This window comes from Lissotriton helveticus, chromosome 8 (genome assembly GCF_964261635.1).
Source record: "Lissotriton helveticus chromosome 8, aLisHel1.1, whole genome shotgun sequence".
In the NCBI taxonomy this organism is placed as follows: Eukaryota; Metazoa; Chordata; class Amphibia; order Caudata; family Salamandridae; genus Lissotriton; species Lissotriton helveticus.
Genome location: NC_136069.1, coordinates 41477445 through 41503316, shown reverse-complemented (window position 1 = coordinate 41503316; position 25872 = coordinate 41477445). Strand labels below are relative to the sequence as shown.

The following is a 25872-nucleotide window of genomic DNA, read 5'->3' as shown; positions in this document are numbered from 1 at the left end:
ATGATAACCTAGTGGTTGAACAGTTTCCACTGCCAAAGATCAGTGAAATGTTGGCTTTATTAGATGGTGCTCAATGGTTTAGCACAATTGACTTATCCGCTGCGTACCATCAGATACACCTATCGGAAGACAGTAAGCAGTACACTGCTTTTATTACTCCGCAGGGTTGTTTTCAGTTCAAAAGGATGCCTTTTGGTCTGGCATCCGCTGCGGCTGTCTTTCAACGCCTTATGCATAGGTTGTTTGCCAACATCAAGAACACTCAATTTTTCCAAGATGACATTCAGAGTGAACACGATAAATCTTTGGACAAGGTCTTAAGTATTCTTAATGAGAAAGGGTTGACAGTTGAGTATTCTAAATGCACATTGGCAAGTGATCATGTCATCTATTTAGGACATGTCATTGACAGTGAGGGTATAAGACTGAAACCTAATCTTATTGATGCCATCAAATGTGCCCCTTCCCCAAACAATAAAGATGTTGTAAGATCTTTTATTGGTCTTGCTGAATACTGTTCCAAGTACATTCCCAACTTTGCCGCCAGGACTTATAATATAAGGCAACTTTTGAAGAATAAAACTAAATTTGTGTGGTCACCTGAATGTGAACAAGATTTCAATGACATTAAAGGTTGCATCACTGAAATTGCTTCCTTGAAAAGTTTTGATCCTGAAGCTCAAACCCTAATTACCACTGACGCGAGCATCAAGGGTCTAGGAGCAGTTTTAGCTCAGATTGATCCAAATGGTAAGGAGCTAATTATTGCGTATGCCTCCAGATCTTTGTCTCCTACAGAGGAGAAATATTCCACCATTGAGAAAGAGACATTAGCGTGTGTTTGGGCGGTGAATCATTTCCGAGCTTTTGTGTGGGGCAAACAGTTTTTTTTGCGTAGCGATCATAAACCGTTGCTCAAAGTCCTAACCACGGAAGGTACCGTCAATACTTCGGCAAGAGTTGCTAGACTTGCCATCAGATTACAGGACTACTGCTACAAGGTGCTGTACCTACCAGGAAGGGAAAACTGTATGGCCGATTTTCTCTCTATGATGCCTAAACAGTTGGATATGTGTGAGGATGAAATCTGGAATTCTTTTCAAATTGCTTATGTACATGATTTAGGTGATGCTGGTTTAATGCAAAGTAAATGGGAAGATGAATATCTTAGAGATGAGGAGTTGTCTCAAGTGAAATCGCATATTACACAGTCTTGGCCCAGGAAGGTGGACAGTAATCACCCTCTTAAGTCTTTCTGGGAGGTTAGGTTTAATCTTGCTGTTCAGGGTGAAAGTATCTGGTTAGGTGAGAGAGTTATTCTCCCCAAAACGTTACGTCCCTCGATTATGGCTTTATGTCATGAAGGACACTTTGGCATAGTTCGCTCCAAACGTACTGTCAAAGCTTCGTTTTGGTTGCCTGGCATGCAGGCTGAAATTGAGAAATTTGTGGGAAGTTGTAAAGTGTGCCAAGCAGCTGATAAATCTTTGGTTACCTCTAAACCTCCTTTAGGTAACAGATCTAGACCTGGTTCACCTTGGGAACACACTGCCATCGACATTATGGGTCCCATTGGGATTGAGAAAAACACATCTTAGTGTTGATGGATTTATATTCCAGGTGGCCTTTTGTTAAAATAGTGGAAAAAGCAGACACTGATAGTGTTTTGTTATTTTTGGATCAATCATTTATTATGGAAGGAATTCCATCTTTGTTGCTAAGCGACAATGGAGTTCAATTTTAATCAACCAAAGCTGTTGAATATTTTAACAGACTTGGCATTAAACATAAGACTACATCGCTATATAACCCAAACAGTAATGGAATGATTGAGCGCTTTAATAGGGTTATTAAAAACACAATTCTGATGACTGCTGTGCATGATAATTGGGAAACTTAAGTTCTTAAAATGGTTTGGGCCTGTAGAGTTTCCATTTGTGATGCCACTGGATATCCCCCTTTTGTTTTGATGAGTGGAAGGAATCCTAGAACCAAGTTTACTCCCAGTTGGTTATTCAAATCTAACGTGGTGAACTGGTCTGAGAATGTGGTTAAAGAAAGGAGTGAAGCTGTTTTTGCAAAGAGCAAAGAATGGTATGAACGAAAAAATGCTGTGAATGATGTCCATATTGATATTGGACAATGGGTTCGGGTAAAGAAGCCTGGCAAAATAGCAAAGGATGTTAGTCGTTTCTACGAGCCTTTGCAGGTCGTCGAAGTCATGGATAATTCTGCACGTTTGTCTGATGGGAAAGTATGGACTTTCAAAAGAATTGAAAAATGTTCTGCAGTACAAAATGACAAAATTCCATAAATGTTTCACTTTGATGATTTTTTTAGTAGTAATTCTTCATCTGAGAATTCTCATTCTGGTTTGAGATAAATCTGTTGCCATTTCTCCTGAAGTTCAAAATCATGTTGATTCTAATTCACATTTCGGTGTTGAAGACGCTTGTACTTCTAATGTTACAACTTCTTCTGATGTTATTCATCATGATGTAACCAACATGTTGTCTAAGAACCCTAAGCGAGAAAAAAGGCCACCGGTTTGGCTTGCAGATTATATCTCTGAGAATTTTCCTTTATAGTTATTTAGTATGTTTAGGAAATTTGAATATGTTTTCTTTTTATTTATTTATTTATTTTAGAAGAAGGGATGATACTTCCTGTGCCTGTGCCTGTATCGTTTTTTCTTCTGTGTTCTGTGCCATACTTAATGTAATTTTTTTTTCATTTCTCCTGTGTTAGTGCCTTGCTCTATGTAGCGCCGATCTCCGGGGCCCCCCACCCGCTCCCCGCTTCCCGCTGCCTGCGTGCGGCCACGCCCCCTTCCCTTCTGTGTCCTCCCCGCTCCCATCTCCCAGCTGCTCCGCCCTCCCTCTCACTTCGCCATAAATGGCGACAGTGCATACGCGCAGCGTTGATGCGCAGCGGGCGTGCCGATTGAGCGCCGAAGGCGCGCCAAAGGTAAGCCCGTCTGCGCCCGTCCGCGCCTGGACCGCGCCCAGCGCCAGGACCCCTGGCCCCCACCGTCGGAAGCCGACCCGACGGACCTACAACGCCACAGAACTCAACGCACTCAACACCGGCCGAAGCCCGGGTTGCTACCGAGCCACACCGAAACGCACCCACGGACCCTTCAGCTGCCGCTCCAGCTACTTCACCTGCAACCAGACCCACGCCACACCAGCACCCACCACCAAGCCGAACTCCAGCAGCAGCCACCTGAAGTGCATCCTGCTCAACACTCGCTCCGTCCACAGACACGCCGTCGAGCTCTGGAACCTACTCGACACCACAGCCCCAGACGTCGCCTTCCTCATGGAAACCTGGATGAACGCCTCCTCAGCGCCGGACATCGCCATCGCCATCCCGGACGGATACAAGATCATCCGGAGGGACCGCGTCAACCAGACCGGAGGAGGCATCGCCATCATCCACAGAAACACCATCGGCATCTCGACCGACACCGACGGTACCCTCGCACCCACCGAACACCTGCACTTCCAGATCCACGTCAACCCCAAGACCACCCTCAGAGGCACTCTCATCTACAGACCCCCGGGACCACGCACACAATTCAGCGAGGACATCGCCGACTTCATCACCCCGCACGCCCTCCCCTCCGCTGACTACATCCTCCTCGGGGACCTCAACTTCCACCTGGAGAACAACAACGACCACAACACCACCACCCTGCTGGACAACCTCGCCAACCTCGGACTCAAGCAACTGGTGACCACCCCCACCCACTACGCCGGACACACTCTCCACCCGATCTTCTCCTCCAGCAAGGACATCACCTTCAGCCACGCCACGGGACTCCACTGGACGGACCACAGCTGCGTCCACTTCAGCTTCAGAAGGACCACGCTCCACCATCATCAGCAACCGGTCCCCCGCAGGAGCTGGAACAAGATCACTGCAGACCAGCTCGCCACTGCCCTGAGCGAGAACCCTCCCACCATCACAACGAACCCCAGCCAAGCGGCCACCAACCTCACGAAATGGATCAGCGACTGCGCAGACAACCTCGCCCCTCTGAAGACCCTGCCAAGCAGACCCGGCAGCCAGAAAGCACCATGGTTCAACGACGAACTCAAGAGCTCCAAAAAGAACTGCAGAGCACTCGAGAAAACCTGGCGCAGAGACCAAACACCGGACAACATGACTGCCCTCAAGCTCGCCACCCGAAAACACCACCAACTGATTCGCGCCACCAAGAAAACAGCATTCAAGGAAAGACTGGACAACAACGCACACAACAGCAAGGAACTCTTCAACATCGTGAAAGAGCTCTCCAACCCCAACGCCGGAAGCAACGACATCACCCCTTCGCAAGACCTCTGCAACTCCCTCGCTTCCTACTTCCACAACAAGATCGCGGACATACACAACAGCTTCAGCACTCAACCAACGCACGCCACGATCGAACCACCTCCCCCCACCACCACCCTTCGTGCCTGGACCCCGATCAGCACCGAAGACACCGTCAACTCGATGAACTCCATTCACTCCGGATCTCCAACAGACCCCTGCCCTCACCACGTCTTCAACAAGGCCGACTCTGTCATCGCACCCCACCTGCGGGACATCATCAACACCTCCTTTGACACCGCCACCTTCCCGGAGAGCTGGAAGCACGCCGAACTCAGTGCCCTTCTTAAGAAGCCATCAGCCGACCCCACCGACCTCAAGAACTACCGCCCCATCTCACTGCTCCCATTCCCGGCAAAAGTCATTGAGAAGACCGTCAACAAGCAACTGGCCGCCTTCCTCGAGACGAACGGCTCCCTCGACCTCTCGCAGTCTGGCTTCCGGGCCAACCACAGTACCGAGACCGCCCTGATCGCAGCCACCGATGACATCCGAGCCCTGCTCGACAACGGAGAAACAGCGGCCCTCATCCTCCTGGACCTCTCCGCGGCCTTCGACACTGTCTGCCACCGTACCCTAGTACAGCGCCTCAGCAACGTCGGAATCCAGGAGAAGGCACTGGAGTGGATCACCTCCTTCCTCGCCGGAAGGACACAGAGAGTCCGCCTCCCCCCGTTCAGATCAGAGGCCACCGAAGTCATCTGCGGCGTTCCTCAAGGCTCCTCGCTCAGCCCTACACTCTTCAACGTCTACATGAGCCCCCTCGCAGCCATCGCACGCCAGCACAACATCAGCATCATCTCCTACGCCGACGACACCCAGCTGATCATCTCCCTCACCAAAGACCCCGTCACCGCCAGAGCCAACCTACACGAAGGGATGACAGACGTTGCCAAGTGGATGAGGAACAGTCGCCTGAAACTGAACTCGGACAAGACGGAAGTCCTCATCCTGGGATCCGCACCCTCCGCCTGGGATGACTCCTGGTGGCCCCCCGCCCTGGGCAGCGCACCCAAACCCACAGACCATGCACGCAACCTGGGCTTCATCCTGGACTCATCCCTCTCCATGACCAGACAAGTCAACGCCGTCTCCTCGTCGTGCTTCAACATCCTACGCATGCTACGTAAGATCTTCCGATGGATCCCCACCGAGACCAGGAAGACGGTTACCCAGGCCCTCGTCACCAGCCGGCTGGACTACGGCAACTCCCTCTACGCCGGAACCACCGCCAAACTCCAGAAGAGACTCCAGCAGATCCAGAACACCTCAGCACGACTCATCCTGGACATCCCCCGCCGCAGCCACATCTCCGGACACCTGAGAGACCTGCACTGGCTCCCGGTCAACAAGAGAATCACCTTCCGTCTCCTCACCCACGCACACAAAGCCCTACACAACCAAGGCCCAGGATACCTCAGCAGCCGCCTCAACTTCTACGCTCCCACGCGCCAGCTCCGATCGACCAGCCACGCCCTCGCCGCCGTCCCCCGCATCCGAAGAACCACCACAGGAGGAAGGTCCTTCTCCTACCTGGCCGCCAAGACCTGGAACTCCCTCCCGACCCACCTCCGCCTGACCCAAGACCACCTCGCCTTCAGGAAGCAGCTCAAGACCTGGCTGTTCGACCAGTAGCGGACCCCCTCCCCCCAGCGCCTTGAGACCCCCCGGGTGAGTAGTGCGCTATATAAATGTTATGATTGATTGATTGATACTATTCTCCTATTGTACATTTTTTCTTTGTATTCCAAAGGGGATGTGTTATGTTGTGTATATTTCTTTAATGCATGCTTCCTGTGTTCTGTTGCACGCTCTGTGCTTCGCGTTCATAGAATATGGAACGCGAAGCTAGAGCGGTTGGCAGATCCTTAATGAACATCTTGCCGTCCGGTTGGGCAGATCGTACCTGCTTGCTTTTATCATAATAAATACTTTATTATTACTTAAAACATCTCATGACTTCAATGCTACACTGCGCTTGCCTGTTCATCTAGGCGGGGTCAACTTGGCTGATTTTAAAAATTACCAAACCGCCTTCCTAGCCAGACAAGGCTCCCTTTGGCTCTCCTAGTCTCCTGCTAATTAGTCTATCCTTTTATTGCTTGGTTAATTGAAAATCATTACAATATATATATATAAACAAACAAACAAACATCGATCAAAAACGTGGCTGCTATTTGAAATATAAATTTGAGGTGATCTTCACCCCATCTCAATCCTAACCAGTAAAATAAAACCCACACCTTCAGGCATCAGTGCACTGAGTTTAGTCCGTTCTCTCTTTCAGTTACTCTCAGCTCTGTGGCCCGTGATTTCCTCTTCCGGTCAGCGGGGGCAGAGACAGCACCAGCAGTGAATGCAGTCACTGCAGTCTGTGCTGCTGCTGAGTCCGTTCTCTCTTTCAGTTACTCTCAGCTCTGTGGCTCGTGATTTCCTTTTCCGGTCTTCGAAGGCAGAGACAGCACCAGCAGTGAATGCCGTCACTTCCGGCCTCTTCCTCGGCTCCAGCAGCTGTAGGGGTGGAAGGATCCTCGGTCTGTGCGGTGACCTTCACCCTCACCCTCTGACCCCGGACGTCACCCCCGGCCTCGGATTGTCATCTTCACCGTCCCAGGCCGAGGGGGAGAGGGCTCTGAGCAGGGGTCTGCGCAGGTAGAGTCTACAGACCACCACCCCCCCCCCGCTGAGGACAACCGGAACTCTGCACCCCCCTCCCCTTCAAGGCATGACCCCCCCCTCGGGCTGAGGACCCTTCACCCCCCCCCCCTTCAAGGCATGCCCCCCCCCCTCGGGCTGAGGACCCTTCACCCCCCCATCAAGGCATGAACCCCTCCCACAGGGCTGAGGACCCATCATCCCCCCCAAGCCATGCCCCCCTCCACCTCCCCCCCCCCCCCCCCCCCGGGCTGAACAGTGGCAAGCTATGATGGAAATAAGGAATAATGTGAAGGGGGTAGGATCTTAGCTTGATTCTGGCAGACATTTTTTAGATGTTTTTATAACGATTGATTACATTATTTATATTAGAGTTGTATAAAAAGTTATTGTTTTGTGTTGTTTGAAGACCAATAGTCTAAATAAACATTATCTTGACTAGATGTAGGCCACAAACACTCATTCATCAAAAAGTTAAACACTAATACTTGCCTCGAGTCCAAAGCCTAGCGTGCTCTTCTCTTTACAGCCCCAGGGGTCTGAGATAGATGCAGAAACAGATAGAATAAGCCAGATTCAAAGACAGAAAGACACACACACACTCAAGCACAGACACTCCTAAACACATTCACACACACAAACACTGCTGAAACACACAGACAGTGCATGGAACAGAGGATTTTTCGCCATAAAGAGGGTGTGGAATGTGGGTTGTCACACGAGAAGGAATCCAGGTGCTTGGGCACGTGTGTAGGTTTGTGTCCCCAAAGTTCTTCTTATACAAAGAGCCAGGTTTGCAGCTCAAGAAGGAAAGAGGAGGCTCTGATGTGACGAGGGAGGTTGTTCCATGTCTTGGGTGCAATGTAGGAGAATGAGCGACCTCCAGTTTTGCTTTTGCTAATGCCGAGAAGTGTGAGAGTGAGGCAGAACGTAGGTGTCTGGGTGGTTGTTGAAAGTGTTGTTGGTGTTCTGGTATTTCGGTACGATGTTGTGTAGGGCTTTGTGTGCATGAGAAGTCTAAATTGACTGCGCTTGGGAATGGGGAGCCAGTGAAGCTTCCTAAGGTTAAGTGTGGTGTGATGTGCGTGCAACATGGGAGCTCAAATAGGAGTCTCGCAGCTGTATTTTGGAGGGTCTGGAGTCTTTGTAGAAGTTGTTTGGTGATTCTGGTGTTGCAGTTGTCCAGCCTATGGGGGATGAGCGCTTGAGCGACGATCCGAGTGGGGGCTGTGTTATGCATTTTGATTGTTTGCGCCCGGCGCACCTTTTAAAAGATGCGTCAGACGCAAACACTCACAATGCGCCCTATTATGTTGTATGCGCTGCCCTGGGGGCAGCCGCGACCGCGCACTGCCCTGGGGGCAGTGCACTCATGTGTAAATACGGAGCAGCTGCTCCGTGTTTTCACAGTGTAGGCGGCACCCCCGTGCACTTTTACAAGGGACTAGAGCTCCCCTTGCAAGTGGGTGCAGTCAGTGACAGCACCCGCCTGCACGGGGATGTCTGTGGGTTCACAGGACCGCCTGTGTAATACGGCACGGGCGCAGTCAAAGGAATTCTCTCATTTGCATAAGGCAAGCACCTATACAAATGAGTAAACACCCTCTGAAGGTAGCGCTGGCGCTTTAAGTGCGCCAGCGCTATCGGTATCGTAGGAGGGGACACACAAGCATCTACACCCCCTTCTATAATACCAAAGTGCCCCAGAGGCGTGCAAAGCGGGCGCAAACGCCCGTTGTGCACCCGGGGCATTTATTGTAATACTGCTCCATGTGTTCTGAGATATCCATTTGAAGATTTTGTCGCAACATGAGTAGGCAGTGGAAGCATTAGGTGCACATTGCTTTGACTTGAGCCGCCATGCTGAATAGGGTGATCCTAGATTACTTGCGTGGTCTGTGGGTGCGGGGTTTGGTCCTATCTTTGATGGCCACCAGATAGAGTCCATTGGGGAGGTCTACTTCTGTCTTGTCAGAGTTGAGCTGCAGGCAGTTGATTCGCATCCAGTCTGCTTTCAAGGTCATGCAGTTTGTGAAGTTGGTTCTGATGGTGGTTATTTTGTCCGTCAGGGAGAAGATGACTTGTGTGTGATTGGAGTAGGAAATGATGAGGATGATGTTGGCGAGTAGTGTCATGTACATGTTGAAAAGGGTGAGGCTGAGGAACTCTGCATATTCATTTCTCGGTCTCTGTTTTGTTTGTTTTAATACAGTAACCTGGGTCATTTACAAGGCTTTCTAAGTAATTAAATGTTTTATTGTTCTCCATTTATCCTACAGGCTCAAATTCAAAGATCTCATAGGATTCTTTCTTCTACTTTCCTTACGATTTGGCCCTGCAGACTCATTCTTCGCTCCAGAGAGCAGCTGAGGCTCCACCTCCAATGTCCTCAGATTAAAGGTAAAGGTAAGTGTCCTTTTAACACAGGTCAAATAAATAAAAATCTCAATTATTGGAGAGCCGATGGATCCATTGCTGTTCTTCCCAACTATATATTTTCCAGCCTGTTCTGCTTTCTTTGGTCTGCTTGAATTTCTTTCTGTTTATTTCTCCTTTTTTCTCCCTTTTTCTATGTATCTTAGCCTTTCACACTTTCTTACCCATCACAAGAGTAAGGCACTTAGTTTGGCCACAAAGACTTGCTTCTAGAAGACAAGAAGCTAATGAGATTTTAGGATCATATGCACGATTGTCATGGTTTTGACCTTGGTTGTCCTCCTTGGACTTCACACTATCCTCTATGCCTGTACTCTTCCTACCTGTTCTTTCCCCTAACTACCTCTGTCACACACCTGGTCAGCCACAGTCCTCATTGGAACCACTGTGTTTCCAGGTGAAGTGCAGGCTCCCATCTCTGTCATTTACCTGTATTTCTAGGTCTGCGTCTTTGCTTCGTGGTGCTCCTCCCTCTAACAGAGCTCCTCAGTTTCGATTCATCCTGGCTGACATATGTGCTGGAGCTCTTCATCGTGTTCCCTGTGCAGCAGTTTATCCACCTCCGTGAGTCGACTCCTTGTTGGTGCTCCTCCCTCTAACAGAGCTCCTCAGTTTAGATTCCTCCTGGCTGACATATGTGCCATAGCTCTTCATCGTGTTCACTGTGCAGCAGGGTATCCTCTTGTGAGTCGACTCCTCGTTGGTGGTCCTCCGCTTCCCAGGTCTGGGGGTCAAAGATTGCCAGCATGAGAGAACCTTTCATAGTCTTTTGTTGGTTTTTCCTCTCCATCTCATTCCTCTGTATTGTTTGTTTTTTCTGTCTTCTAATTTTTCCTTCTTTCCCTGTTTGTCAGTCGTTATGCTGGTTCTACATTTTCCTCTCTTCTTCCTATGCAAGTCTTTGTCTACTTTCGGCATTGGTGAGACTCCTCCTCTTAGGTAAGTACTCCCATCCACGTTGGGGTTGATGATTGCTTTTTTTTCGTAATGTCCAAAACTGCTAAATCATACATTGGTCTGTTAGCTCTCTGTAACCAAACATACAACACTATAGTTCACTCTCAAGCGTACTAGCAAGACGTAATTAAAACCTCATGTTGAAAAACTAGCTCATGTTTAACCCTCAAACTGGAGGCTAGTTTTGGGTTTGTTTTACTCTTGACACGCAAAAACCATGAAACCAATATATAGACATTTTCATTAACACAGAGACTAATGCCTACATATTTCAGACCCTGAGCACACTACAAATGGTTTACATTGCCTGGACACACATGTATTTTTCTTACTGCAAGGGCAGGCCAAGAGTTAATTTCCAACAAATGACTCCACAGCTCAGAAGCCCTCTGGGGTACACAAAAGCAATTTATTTTCTAAATTGCCATACGTTCCTCTTTAAGTTCCCCATACTCAAAACATATGATGCTCTCCTTCACTATCCATGCTGTTAGCCAGGCATAATGAAACCCAAAAATCATATTGAACCCACACTTAAATCAACAAGAGGCCCAATGTTAAAAGCCTAACCTGAGGTGCACCTATGCATCTTTTATATGCGACAGTCATTTCATGCCACCAGTTCTGGTCTCCTAAACAACACGTACACACCATCAGCCAGCTTTCACTTTGGCAATTCCAAGTCTGCAAGGAATCAGGTAGCTACTTAGGCAGTGGATTGTGAGCTGAGGGTCCTTCGTCTCTATATGGATGCCGTGCTCTGAAAGTTCATCAGTCAGCTACTTAGGCAGTGGATTGTCGTCTGGGGGTCATTTGTCTCTATGCGGATGTTGTGCTCGGTATGATCATCAGGCAGATACTTAGGCAGTGGATTGTGAGCTGAGGGTCCTTCGTCTCTATATGGATGCCGTGCTCTGAAAGTTCATCAGGCAGCTACTTAGGCAGTAGATTGTCAGATGGGGGTTATTTGTCTCTATGTGGATGCTGAGCTCGGTATGATCATCAGGCAGATACTTAAGCAGTGGATTGTCAAATGGGGGTCCTTTGTCTCTATGTGGATGCTATGTTCGGAATGTTTAACAGGCAGATACTTAAGCAGTGGATTGTCAGCTGGGGGTCATTTGTCTCTGAATGCTGTCCTTGGAATGTTCATCAGGCAGATACTTAGGTAGTAGATTCTGAGTTGAGGGTCAATTCTCTCTATGTGGATGCTGTGTTCGGAATGTTCAACAAGCAGATACGTAGGCAGTGGATTGTCAGATGGGGTCATTTGTCTCTGTGGATACTGTGCTCGGAATATTCATCAGGCAGATACGTAGGCGGTGGATGGTCAGCTGGGGGTCATTTGTCTCTATGTCAGGTGTTCCCAAACTTTTTTGACCCACGGCTCCCATGACCCACTGGCCATTGCCAGTGGCTCCCCACTGTTACTATTTTTGGAGGGTGGGGGCGATGTAAGCCTGGCCTTGGGAGTACTTCCATTTTTCTCCCTGACAATAATTGGGATGAAGCTGATGAAGGTATTATAATCATATATGCAGGGTGTTTCTAAGGCAACGCCTTTAATCAAATATTCCTAGTTACACTTCTTTGCCCATGCCTTTTTTAGATACCCTCTTCAACTGTTTTATCCCACTTATAGTGCTAGATAGCACCACTATGCATGTAGGCCCCATCGCTAATGTATTGCTGAGCAAGAAGAATATTTGCATGCACTTCCATTTCCACCCATGTCATACGTGCCAACACACTTGTCTCAGCAGGGTGACGCATGGTTTTTTAAACCCCATACAGCTTTATTTTAGCTGCTCTTCCCTAAAACTGTCTCTAAATCAATGCAAGTAAAATAAATTCCTCAGATTTTTTATGGTCCCCCTTTCTTGCTTTCAAATGTTGGCATTATGCCGTATATGGTGTTTTACTCCCCTATGTTCAAGGAGAGAGCAGGCCTGTCTGGAAATGTGTGTGTAATGAAAGAAATGTGTAATGGACGTACCAATGATTCAAAATGCAAATGTCAATTCTTAATAATACTTAGTGTGTTTAATAGAAAGGACAACTGTACTTTGCTGATAACTTGCATTGGTGTAAAATGCATTTGGAAAAAAAAACTAATAACTAACCAATCTAACAAAATAAATCAGGCGTCTTCTGCTTACTTTGGGAGTGTTGGAATGTGGGATTCCAGTGAAATATGGAGGTCATCTTCCTCGACATGTCATCAATTAAGCACTACATTTACAGCTTTAGGCGTGACACTCAAAAATCATCTACATTATGCATTTATGTCAAATTAGTTTAACTGAAGCCAACAACCCCTTCAACATTAAATGCATTAAAGTGATTGGTGTGCGGCTCCTTTGGCTAGGCAGCCACGGTGCACAGTTTGGGAACCCCTGTTCTATTTGAATGCTGTGCTCGGTATGATCATCAGGCAGATACTTAGGCGGTGGATTGTGAGCTGAGGGTCATTTGTCTCTATTTGGATGCTTTGCTCAGAATGTTCATCAGGCAGAAAGTTAGGCAGTGGATTTTCAGCTGGAGGTCATTTGTCTCTAGGTGGATGCTGTGCTTGGACTGTTCATCAGGCAGCTACTTAGGCGGTGGATTGTCATCTGGGGGTCATTTGTCTCTATGTGGATGCTGTGCTCAGAATGTTCATCAGGCAGAAACTTAGGCAGTGGATTGTCAGCTGGGGGTCATTTGTCTCTACATGGATGCTGCGCTCGGAATGTTCAGCAGGCTGCGTGCATCTGGAATTCAACGTAGTTTCCCATTATTATGTAACTGTGCAGTTGACATTTTACTTAAAGAATTCCATTTTCTTGTTAATTCCAGGCGTAAGCGTTATTTTGGAATATATGTTACGGAGAACAATAATGATCTATATGAACTGAATTACTCCCTTCAAATTAGTCAAATTAAGGTGCTATTCACAAGATGGACCAACCTACCCTTATCGATAATGGACAGTGTTGATTTCATTCAGAAGTCGGTTTTACATGTGTGCAATTTCCTTTTTGCTGCAATCCCCTGCACGCTTCAGATGACATTTTTAAGAAAAAGGAGGTAATGTTCTCAGCCTTCATATGGCTAATGAAACAACTAGTTTGGAAATAGATCAATGATATAGGCCAGTTAAAAAAGTGGCCTCCCCCTTCAAGATTTAAAAGAATAGTACTTTGTTAGTTTTGCACGTTGCTGTTAGAGGTACTTTAAGTCTCCCGGATTAATTTGGACAGAACAACTGTTAAAGCATTATGGTATTTCCCGCTGCCGTTGAGGTTACTCTCTTGTTGGATGTACAGATTGGGTGTCAACCTTTATTAGACTAAGTATCTAAGTCTAGACTCCTGAAAAGATTGGACTGAAGTTGAACATCCAATTAGCCACCATAAAATAATTATGCAATGGCCCTTTATTCAGATAAGACATTTGAACTGGATCCTAGAAGAATTTTGACAGGTTTTTGAACATCGCCGCACTGGGATTGATTAAGAGCCAGTGATAGCAGCTCGCCCGGGTCTGAGGTCCTGCTGTGCGCTCCCTTCCCCCTGTGGCGAGATGGGCTTACACCGGCGGTCTATCGGGCCGCGTGGGCCCGGAGGAAGATCGCAGGAGTGGTGGCCCCCCTGGGTGGCTTTCCATAGTGACAGGAGTGTGCCCTCCGGCTGACCCCCTCCCCATGGGAACTGTGTGCCAATGATCAGCGGCTGTGTCGAGCCGTGGGGGAGGTGCCGTCTGCCACCTACTTGAGGGAGCTGCGGCCAATATACGGGCAAGAATCTGTGGTCCGCCTGGGGCGGGGCCTCTCAGGCCTATCTCCCCTCCGCCACCCATGGTCCTGTGTTGGGGGCCAGCTGCATTGTGGGTTCATATTTGGAACCCTGCCTGTGGAGTTTGGGTCGGGCGCCTTCTGTGCTGTCTTGGGGTCCCCGGTGAGGGACTGAACAACACACATACCTCCTTCCTCCTCTGTGGAGCGGCTGGCTCGGCGGTCGGCCAGGCCGAGCGAGCTCGCCATAAGGTCCCCGGTGAGTGGTGTCCTTATTATATGTGGCCCTTGGTTGTGTGGGGTTCCTGAGGTCCCCTTCTCCTCGTCCTATTGCCAACCCCGAGATCGGCGGCCAGACCGACTGGAGAGAACCCCCCTGATGGACACCAGCCTCTTGCATTGGGTTGAATCCATGTAACAGTAGAGCTATCGCCTAGTGGCATTTTGGAGTCCCGCAATATCCAGACTACGCTGTGCAAGGGGCGGGCACAACACTTTTTGTCACGGGGACGTGTCGAACTTGCCATGACGAGGGACCGGCCGAGTGTGGGGATCATCCAAGCAAAGTACAAGAGACAAGTTCACGGGCTTTGGGGCCTCTGCAGTGGCGTCAGGGGGGACGCCTAGTGATGTGCCTGACAATGCCGCCCTCATGGCCACCATCACCTAGTCGAGAGATGCCCTGGATGCCAAGATTGGGGCGGTAGGATTCAACGTCATGTTGCTACACCAAGATTTACGCAACGTGGTGGCACGTGTTACGGAGACCGAGTCGAGGGTCTCTGGGGTGGAAGACGTGGTTGATACCCTGCAGAAGCGAGTAGCCTCCTTGGAGTCGATCCAACGGGGGCTGGCATCCCGGGTAGAAGACGCTGAAGAGAGGGCCTTCGCTTCGTTGGATTCCTGGAGGGGTGCGAGGAGGGTGGCATAGAGTGGTTCCTCACCTAGTGGCTTGAGAGTTGGCTCCCTCAGGGGGTCACTGTCTACTTGTTTCATGGTGGAGCGCGCCCACGGGGCACTGATCCAGAAACCACCCCCGGTGCACGCCCAAGACCTGTTATCGCAAAACTACTCAATTACCATGACCGGGTCGTTATCCTGAAACAGGCTAGGGCCAAGGAACCACTGCTGTTTGACAATGCACAAATCCTAATTTTCCCCAACTATACTAAACTGGTCCAGCAACCACGGCAGTCTTTTATGGCGGTGAAGGCCCGTCTCCGGGAGCTCAAACTTCCCTATGCCCAACTCTACCCAGCCAGATGGGTGGTCTATCGATCCCGCACCCATTTTTTCGACTCGCCGGAAGAGGTCTTCCAATGGACCGATGAGACAGTGCGTCGTTGCCCACACATACCGCCCCGAAGGGACTCTGATCCCTCGTCAAGCGAGATGGTGCGGAAACAACCTATGCAGAGAGGGAAGGGGAACAGACGCTCCAGGTCCAGATGAAGGTCTCAGTCGTGTGGCACCTCATCCCGAGCTGCATCAGCCCAGCGACTGCCTACCTCATCAGACTAATCTTGGGGAGCGCTTTATTCCAATAGTTTTTTTGTATATGTTTGCCTAGACCGGGGAAGCACAATTGAGGGCCGATCTCCCTGCAACACATCAGTTGACAGGGAAAAGGCCAGCTGACGATGGGCCGTAAGTTGGGGATCCATTGCGGGCGGGGGAGTGACTTCCTGTTGGTGTCTGCCACTCACGCTCGCCGCAACAGATACTTCATCGTTTTTAAGGTATAGGGTGGGGGGGTGGATGTTTGAGGGGGAAGGGGGTTTTGTTGTTTGTTCGCACTTACCTACATTGCTTCAGAGTTACTTTATCCAGACCACATAATCTTGTCTAGACCACATTTGTTCTTCGAACCTTCATATGGCGGGGTCTTCTGGTGATAATCTGGATCCCTCGGGGACCCTTCAAATAATGAATTGGAATGTCATTGTGGGGTGCTAGACCAAATCAAGCGAGGCGCTATACTCAAACAGGCAAAGCGAACGCATACAGACGTCCTCATGCTGCAAGAAACGCATCTTATGGACACTAAGGCGCTATGCTTTTAACTCTTTGGTTGCATTCATGTACTTCACTCTGGATTTGTGAGTGGGTCCCGGGGAGTTGCTATCCTGATCCATAGGCGGGTTCCATACACACACATGAAGACATGGAGGGACACGCAGGGTAGATATTTATTTCTTCAGGGGACGATAGGGACTGAATCCAACTGACTGGGATGTGTATATGCCCCCCCGCCCCTTTCTTGGGGCATGGTGGAAAAAACTCATGACCCTGTGGACAAATATGCCTGATAGACTGGCTGTTGTGGGGGGATTGGAATGACGTGCAAGACCTGGTCAGGGATCGTTGGCGACCTGGGGGCCCATTGGAGGCAGGTCGGCATACCAAGTTATATTCACTGGTGGCGGGTCTGGATTGGGTGGACCCTTGGCGATGCCTACATGGGACGGCGCAGGGCTATACATACCTGTCGGCCGTCCAAGACTCCTTCTCCCACCTTGATTATATCTTTGTCCCCTGGGCAATAGATAACAGAGTGATTCCTGCCGATATTGTTCCGCGTGGACTCTCGGACCACTAGCCGATCACTCTCACGTTACGTGTGGGCTGGGCACAGCAGCCGTTTCGGTGGCGTCTCTCAGCATGGAACCTTCAGAGAGAAGATTATAGAGATCATATGGAAGGTGCCATTGACCAATATTTGGTCATCTAACGTAGGGACGGTAGAGAGGGCTGACTGCCTTTGGAAGGCAATGAAGCCCAAGCGCCGGTGGGTAGACCTTTCTTTTTGCGCAGCAGCTCGTAGATTGCATAGGGAGTCTATCATACAGGCGGAGGTGAAGCAATTTGAGTTGTAGAGATAGTGCGGATCAGCAGTCTCGCCGCCAACTCCTGCGTGGAAGGGTATACTCAGATGTGAGTCCCTTGCTCATTGCACCATCAGGATTCAAGCAAGCCGGGCCGATGAGGCTGAAATGCCAGAAACCGGTCCCTGGTAGCTTGTTTCCTTCCCAGTATAAGAATTGGCTTGGTAGTTTGGTTTGCCCTGTTCCCATCATGCACTGGGACAGGAACAGACTAATTTGCATATAGCCAAGTTCTGAGCTGGGATGGTGCAGTGAGCTAAAAAACGGTGATGGATCAAGCCCTGATCTTTGGACTGGGTAAGAGTGGTCTGCTTAATTCAGGCACTCTGTTCATCACCACCCCCTTTTCTGAATCAACTCCTGTTGACGCAGCAGGAATATGCCCATCTTCTTCTAGACGAAGCCCAGCAGGCGTGACTGGCGACCTGCAGTAGGATTTACCAGTGGGGAGATAAGTCCAGCAAGTTACTGAATAGGTTATGCCAGAGGTCGTTCTACTCCCAGGCCCTGCCGGACATTTTGGGCCTGGATCGGTCCTCTCGCACAGTCACCTCCACTATTGGTGAAAGCTTTGCCATGTACTATGCAGACCTTTATGCCCCCAGGGAATGCCTTCCTGCAGCTGTAGTTGGTTGCTTTCTCGATGACCTGCCACCGAATGCCCTTTCTGACGCAGTTAGTGAGGAGCTGGATCTCCCGCTCATGGAAGAGGAAATGGGCGCGATGCAACCTGGAAAGGCCCCGGGACCAAATGGCCTCCCATGTGAATTTTTTAAACAATATTTTCTGCAGCTGGGGCCCCACTTTTGTAGAGTGGTAGAGGAGGCCATGGAGCAGGGTCGTCTGCCTCGTGATTGGAGACACACGGAGATTGTTGTGTTCCACAAGACTGGTAGACCTCCAGATCAGCACACTTCGTACCGCCCTATATCTCTTCTTAATGTAGAGGCCACGGTTCTGGCTAAGGCGCTGACCAATCGCCTCCGTTCCCATATTACTTCATTGGTTCATCCTGACCAGGCCGGGTTTATACCCCAGCTGGCGACCCGCCACAATATTCGGCGCGCACATGTTGCAGTGGCGACTGTCCAGGGGCTGGGGGAGCGGGCCGCAATATTACTTGCGGACATGGATAGGGCTTTTGACTCACTTAGTTGGGTATACCTATTCGCACTTCTCCGTAGATTACATTTTGGACCACGCTTCTTGTCCTACCTGACCCTACTCTATACAGACCTGACTGCGTCCGTACGGGTGGTGGGCTCGGTCTCCTCCAAGTTCTCTATTGCCCACTGTCCCACTACCTATTTGCATTAGCAATGGAACCCTTAGCGTCCTGGGTGCGGACTGACGCCCAAGTGACTGATCTTGGGTGGGCGACGGGTCGATCGGATCGTATTGCCCTGTACGCTGATAATGTACTCTTTTTTTTCTTACAAACATAGATAAGACAGGACCATGTTTACTGTGCATTATGCAGATCTTCGGGGAGACCTCTGGTTTATACGTGAAACCTCGTAAATCTACTCTTTGGGTCCCTGGGGGAGTGGCGGGCCCCAGTTCCTAGGCCTCCTCCGTTCAGGTGGCCTCTGGGGGGGTTGAAGTATCTGGGATTTTATCGGATTCGCCAGTCACCTCTTGGGAAAGGAATTTAGCCCCTGTATGGGATCGTGTGCGCGAGGATCTTAAAATCTGGTTCCATATGCCCTTGTCAATATATGGCCGATTGGCCATCTTTAAGATGGTATCGCTTCCCCGCCACCTTTATTAGCTGCAAAACCATCCCTATCTGATTCCTCCCGGATGGTTCAGACAGGTTAATACAGTCATGGGACAGTTTCTATGGGTTGGTGTAAGTGCGAGGGTGGCCCTGCGGACTTGCTTCCAGCCCACATACTGTGGGGGACTGGCAACCTCTGATATCCTGTCCTATTATATGGCCTCACATCTGCTAGTTCTCAATGAGTGGTGATATGGGGACAGGTCTGACCCAGCTTACGCGGTCGAAAGGCGATGCATGGGAGATCACACCTTACACACTATACTCTACTCCGCACCGCTACGCAACTCCTTGCCACCTGCCACAAAACTTATCTTCCAAATATGGCGACAGGTGTTGCGGAGGACTGGGTGGTGGAATAAGTTGACCCGGGAGACTCCTCTTTGGTATAATGGGCGACTGCCGCAACTAGCTGCATTGTCTGGTTTTCGGGGCTGAAGTATTTTCAGGATTTACAGAATGACTTTCAAATGCCTAAAACCCAATTCTTTCGTTATTTACAGTTACCACATGCCATTACTCCATACATCGAGGGGTTAGGGTCCCTAGCTGAGTTTAGTCCCATAAAGGCTAAGGTATTTATGGGGGATCTCCATGACCACAAGATCTCCAAGATTTATCAGTCCCTGGTCACACACAGCTCCCCCATACTGCAGCGCCTTAGGGAGGCCTGGGAGGGAGACAAGGGGCCCGCTGGAGTTGGAGGACTGGGTGGAGGCCTTGGCCTCCCCGCGGGGGTCAGCAATTGCCATAAGCCTTCGCCTTATCCAGTTTAAAGTATCTCCACCGGAGCTATTTCACTAGGGTCAGCTCTGGAGGACGGGAGTGGTGTCCTCGCAAGTGTGTGTCTTCTATGCCAACATGAAGAGGGTACTTTGCTACATACTGTCTTGCACTGCTCCGCATTAGCACAATTTTGGCGGGTGGTTCTGTCCTGCCTCTCCGAGGGACTGGTTTGGGACCTCCCCAGCTCCCTGAAGCTGGTCCTGCTGCATGTTATGGACGATATAGGAGGCAACATATACAAACACCATTTTATGTTATTAGGGTTCACTTTGACCAAAAGGGATATCGCCAGAGCCTGGAAGGTTCGAGGCCGCCCTCGGTATCTGTGTGGAAAAATGGCATGGATTTCTGTATGGGTCTGGAGATCCCCATCTTCATGGCCAGGGTGTGCCTGCTTAAACATTATAAAATCTGGAGGCGATGGGCGGACTACCGTGGCCTAGAGCTGGAAGCTGTTTCAGTAGTCTGGTCCCCTGACTTGGCTTCCCGCCCATTCTAGTCGACATGCTACATCACCCCTTGGATACTGGTGTATCATGTCTGGGTAGACAAGACTGTTCTCTTGTGGTGCTGCTCTGGGGTAGGTGTGAGTGCGATGGGGGTGGGTTCTCGGGTTTTTGTTTTATTTTAATTTCTGTTAATATTCCAAATGTATTGCTCTTAAGTTGTCCTATTTTCCTATTGAAATTGTCAATTGAAGAGACCCAAGTCCTGGACACCTTCCAATCCAGCTTCCGAAGAAACCACAGCACCAAGACCGCACTCCTCGCTGCCACCAACGGCATTCGCTGCCGCCCTCATCCAACTGGACCTCTTGAACGCCTTCGACACACTCTCCCACTCCACCCTAATCGCAAGGCTCTACAATGCCGGCATCCACGACAAGGCACTGGACTGGATCTACTCCTTCCTGACCGGCCGAACACAAAGTCCGATTACCCCTGTTCCTCTCAGAACCTACAGAGATCAGCTGCAAAGTTCCCCAGGGCTCCTCTGCGAGCCCCACCCTCTTCAACATCTACATGGCTCCCCTCACAGCAATCATCAAAAGCCACAGACTCAACATCGTCTTCTACGCCAAGGACACCCTGCTGATCATCTCCTTCACCAACGAATCCACAGCTGCCAAAATCAACTTTCACAACGGAATGAAGGCAGTTGCTACCTGGATGCAAGACAGCTGCCTCAAGCTCAACTCAGACAAGACTGAAGTACTCATTCTGGGACCCACCCCCTCAGCCTGGGATGACTCCTTGTGGCCCGCCGCACTAGGAACCTCTCCCACCCCTACGGACTACGCACGCAACCTTGGCATCATACTGGACTCCTCGCTCTCAATGAACAGCCAAATCAATGCAGTATCTTTGTCCTATTTACACACACTTAGCCAGCTTTGAAAGACATTTAGATGGCTCCCCACAGAATCCAGAAAGATGGTCACCCACACACTCATCACCAACGGGCTTGACTACTGCAAGGCACTGTATGACGGCATCACCCAGAAACAGCTCACGGAGCTACAGAAAGTCCAAAATACCGCAGCCAGATTGGTCCTCAACATACCTCCCCAGTCACATGACACATCATCTCCAACAACTCCACTGGCTCCCTATCAATAAGAGAATTGCCTTCAAGCTGCTCACTCACGTCGATAAGGCCCTCAACTACGCAGGATCAGACTATCTCAACCACTGCCTCGCTTTCCACACACCCGCCAGACAACTTCGCTCCACCCAACTCACCCTAGCCACAGAACCGGAGGAAGATCCTTTGCCTATCTCGCCGCCAAGACCTGACTCATCCTACCCCTCTACCTTAGGTAATCTGCATAGTTGACCCAGTTCAGGAAGGACCTCAAGACCTGGCTGTTTGACTGAAACTTCACTCCCATATGAATTAGCAACCCCCCACACACACCCCTCAGTGCCTTGACACCCTCATTGGTGAGTAGCAGCGCTTTACAAACCCTTGATTGATTGAAGATCAGTTGCAGAAAAGCCAGGTCTTTAAGGCCAGTTTCAGTGGTAATGTTCCAAAGTCTGGGGGCCAGAAAGGAAGTGGATCTTCTGTAGGTGTGCTGATGAAGATCTGAGGGCTCCCAGGGAGATCAAGAGAGGCTAATGATCTCAACAAGGAAGGACCCTTTCTATGAATTGCCCTGTGAATACTGTGGAGAGTCTCTTGGTGTTCCACTGGAAGCCAGTGTAGATCTCTCAGAGCCTTGGTGGCCGATTGGTGTTTCGAAATGATTGTCAGGAGGCGTGCAGCAGCATTCTGCAGTCTCCTGGTGACATAGAGGGGTGAGCCCAAAGACCGAGCATTCCCGTAGTCGAGTCAGGAAAGCACAATGGCCTAAATGGTCGCTCTTCTGGTGGTGGAAGGCAGTAGGTTAAAGACCTTCCACCGCAGTCTCAGGATGCCGTAGCAGTGTGCAGCAAGTTTTTTGGCTTGATGGTCCACGGTAAGACCAGAGTCAAGTCAAATCCCAAGGTTCTTTATTGAGTTTTGTGAGTGCTCAGACAGTGTGGGGGGGTGGGGGCTCAGAGCAAAGTTGCTGAGGTTGTTACCCAGCTACATTACTTCTGTGTAGTCTTCCTTAAGTTTTATTTACAACCAGCCATCCAGCTGGCTACTTCCTGAAGACAAGGAGTCAGACATAGATGGCCTGAACTAGAGTCAGGGGAGATTGACACAACCAAATGGGTGTCGTTGGCATAAGAGCCAACGTCAACCCATAGAAGTGCACAATGTCAGCAAGGAGATGTAGATAGAGATTGAACGGAGTGGGGCTCAGGGAGGAGTCCTGATAATCTCCAGAGCAGGATGGGAGACTGGTTGAAAGGCAGGACTGATCCTGAACCTGAATGGTACCATTCTCCAAGAAGTAGGAAAGCCAATCGAATGCTCTGTTCACGAATCCTCTGCAAGAGAGTGGGATGGTCGATGGTATCGAACGCAGCACTGAAGTCTAGCAGGACGATGGCTGCGGATCCTCCTTGATCCAGGAGCTGCCTGAGTTTCTCGACCACCGCCAACAGCACTGATTCTGTGCTGTGTGGAGGGCGGAAGCCCATCGGGATGTAATGAAGGAGTTCCTTATGTTCGAAGAAGGTGGAAAGATTTTTATTAACATGTTTTTCTAGTAGCTTTGCGACTACAGTTAACAGGGAGATAGGCCTGTAATTATTACAATTGGCTGGGTCAAGGTAGGAGTGATCTGACAATCGGATGCTTCCACTGGAGAGGGACCAGTCCACAAGGCAGAGAAAGATTTAATAGTTCTGTCAGTACAGGGACAACACCATCCAACCCTTGACGGAGGATGTGGGGACACGTCAGGATCCAAAGGTGAACTGGAATTAACAGTTTTTAGGAGCTCCTTTACCAAACACATGGTGAGGTCGAGAAAACCCGAAAGGGAGCGTTCTTGAGCATCCTGTAGAAAAATAACGGGAGCAAAGGTCCATCGGATCAGAAATGTCCAGAAACACAGAGTAATCGTCCATGATTTCTTTCTGGGAGAAAGACGCCAATTCATCACAGAGCTCAATCGATGCGACCAAAGTAGGGCTGACTGCTAAGGGTTCTTTGATGTTTTTGAAAATAATATAGATCTCCCATGAGGCATTGGAAGAGTTAGTTATTTTTGTGGAGTAGTAGGCGGTTTGCAAACATTTAATCTCTGCATGATGAGGCCTGAGGGAGTTCCTATATTCAGCTTTACTGATCACATCATAGGTCTTCATCCATCTTCTTTCTAGACGCCTGCATTCTTTCTTCGAGACATTAGCTGAGCCATGAACCAGGGGGACTTGTGAGATCGTTGGACGTCTTTATGCCAACTCATGGGAAGACCTCATCCAATGAGTTGACCAGCCACTCATTAAACTTGTGAGTTGCTAGATTGTTATCCAAGGGATCGGGTTTAGAGGTTTCCAAGGCCTCCAGCCAATTCTCCAAATTAAGTTTGGCCAAAGGACGGTCCAGCCGTTTAGCCAGGGGGGATGGGGCGGGCGGGGAGGACATGAGGAGGATAAAGGGCGGGGGGAGGATAAGAAATTGGTCTTACCAAGATAGAGGAAGAGGGGTGTGGTCCTGAAGATTCTAAGGATTGCGAAACACCAGGTCAATAGTATGACCTTTATTATTAGATGATCCCTACATTTAATGAAACAGCTGTAAGGAGACCATATCATGCAATATCATTTTAGAGGCACTACCTTGCAGGTCATCCATACGGAGATTAAAATCTCTGGGTAAAGAGAAATTAGGCCTATCCACAGCTAACCCAGCAACTACCACCGGGAGAGTTTGAAGGAATTTGGTATAGGTGTCTATATATGAGGATTCGGCAAAAGTGAAGGTAGAACCTAAGGTTAGAGAAAAAGCTAAGCTCTTACAATTAGAGATGGTGGACAAAGATGAAGAGCAATTAAGTGACTCCCCATGGACAATAGCGATTCCACCGCCAACATTTCCATTGAGTGACTTAGGGCCCAGAGTCCTCTGACAGCTAAGTCTCCATGAGAAACATTGCGTCCGGACTAGCCTCAGATAGAAGAGCGAATATGTCTAGCTTGTGGGCAGCAAATGAGCGGCAATGCAATATGCGAGATCCTGGGAATGACTCAGTTCAGTTCAGTTTGCTTTATTCGATTTTTGTTTAAAATCATAAAAGCGTACAGTTAAAAATACAATCATGATTAAAAAGAACATACATATAAAGGCACAAATTATCTACGAATTAAAAGTTAAAAACATTTGCTCACCCTATGAATATAACTATCTTGGTAATAACATACTTTACAGGATTCGTGTTAACAGATCTTCCATTACATCAGAAGGAAAGTTGGTTGGGGTTGCAGTACTTGAGACTATTATGCAGTAAGTCTAATCTGTTAATCGCGGGGATACTACAATAATACGGTAAGCAAACTCCTCTACTCAGCCTGGTGTTGTCCTCAGCCATTGGTCTGGGAGCAGAGATATATGAGGTGTTTGGGTAGAAATCGTGTAGATCCCAGGTAGATATGGGGCCATCACCTTCTTTGCGTGACCAAGTTTGGAGGTATGGAACAATATGTCTACTCCTAAATCTTATTAGTACCTAGTCACCAATGATGACTTTTGGGAGGGGACCTAGCCAGCCCACTCTCCTCACGCTCATAATCCTGCCGTCAAGATCATGTGGCAGGGGTCGATTTTTTGATAGCCAAAACTTGACCTTATTTAACAAGTCATGTTGTCTCTCTGATTTTCCCTGTTTGAGTTGCGGGACTCCCGAGAGGACGCACACGAATGGAGCGGCCCCTGGAGGTAGATGAATTCGAGGAACCCTGTTGCGCTCTACTCTGGGAACAATATTGTGCGCTGTAGTGGATTTAAGAGGGGCTTTAGGAACATTTGGGGGCAAAGAAGTGGGAACAAGTACTTGGGTTTGGGCAACTTTATTTTGTGCGATTAGTTTAGGCGCATTAGGAGGTGCAGTTGACAAGGGATGATTAAATATGGTAGCATGGGTAGGAGGTAACAAATTAGATTTGATTGTTTCCTCAATCCTTGTTAGTCTATCCCCCAACGTGTTGATTTTGTCAATCAGGGGGTATATAGTAGATTTGATCAAATGTTCGATCATAGACACTAAAGCCATCTGGGAAGAGGGTGCTAGATCGTCTGACTTTTTAGCCGCCTCTAGAGTTGGGGGGTAATTGGTAGGGGGCAAAGTTGAACTTGGGGACCCATTTTGTAATTTTTGTAATTTAGGTTGGCTCCCATTATATTTATCCCCATCATGCTTCCTTTTGGCAGATGTGGCCCGAATGGGTGCTATACTTTGGGTATTGGCTTTTGTGAAAATGGAAAAGGGTTCCAGCACACTATCATTAGGAGCTAACCGGATAATGTTATTTGACGGGGAGGGTGATCGTGCTGGGGCATATCTGGTCTTACACAGAGCATTTAATTCATCCAACAGTGAGAGGCTACACGCTGTACTGGTTATTTGTGGAGAGGATTGATTACTAGTTGGGGTGTCTATAAGCAGATCAGAATTATTTTTATCAATGTCTCTACACGTAGGTAAAAATGTACTATTTGTGTGCTTGTCTTGCATCTTGGCGATACAAAAGGGGATGATGGACGGAGCGTTTGAGCAAATCAAACACTCACCCCCAGTCAACTGATCTGGGTTTAGTCCATCACCATTCTTTAGCCCACTCAGC

General features: G+C 49.0%; 1 protein-coding gene across 5 annotated transcripts in view; it reads left to right on the top strand.

Moving 5' to 3' along the window:
- Window positions 1-25872, top strand: part of LOC144772317 (uncharacterized) — a 290294-nt gene that overhangs the window by 190030 nt on the left and 74392 nt on the right. Inside the window, exons 1-3 of one of the 5 annotated variants that reach the window (XM_078656552.1) lie at window positions 6869-7029; window positions 9312-9438; window positions 10323-10407. The gene's annotated coding sequence lies outside the window, so the exon portion shown is untranslated. Of the gene's footprint in view, window positions 1-6868; window positions 7030-9311; window positions 9439-10322; window positions 10408-25872 lie in introns of those variants that run through there. The other 4 variants (XM_078656551.1, XM_078656549.1, XM_078656553.1 and 1 more) reach the window with 4 other exon arrangements.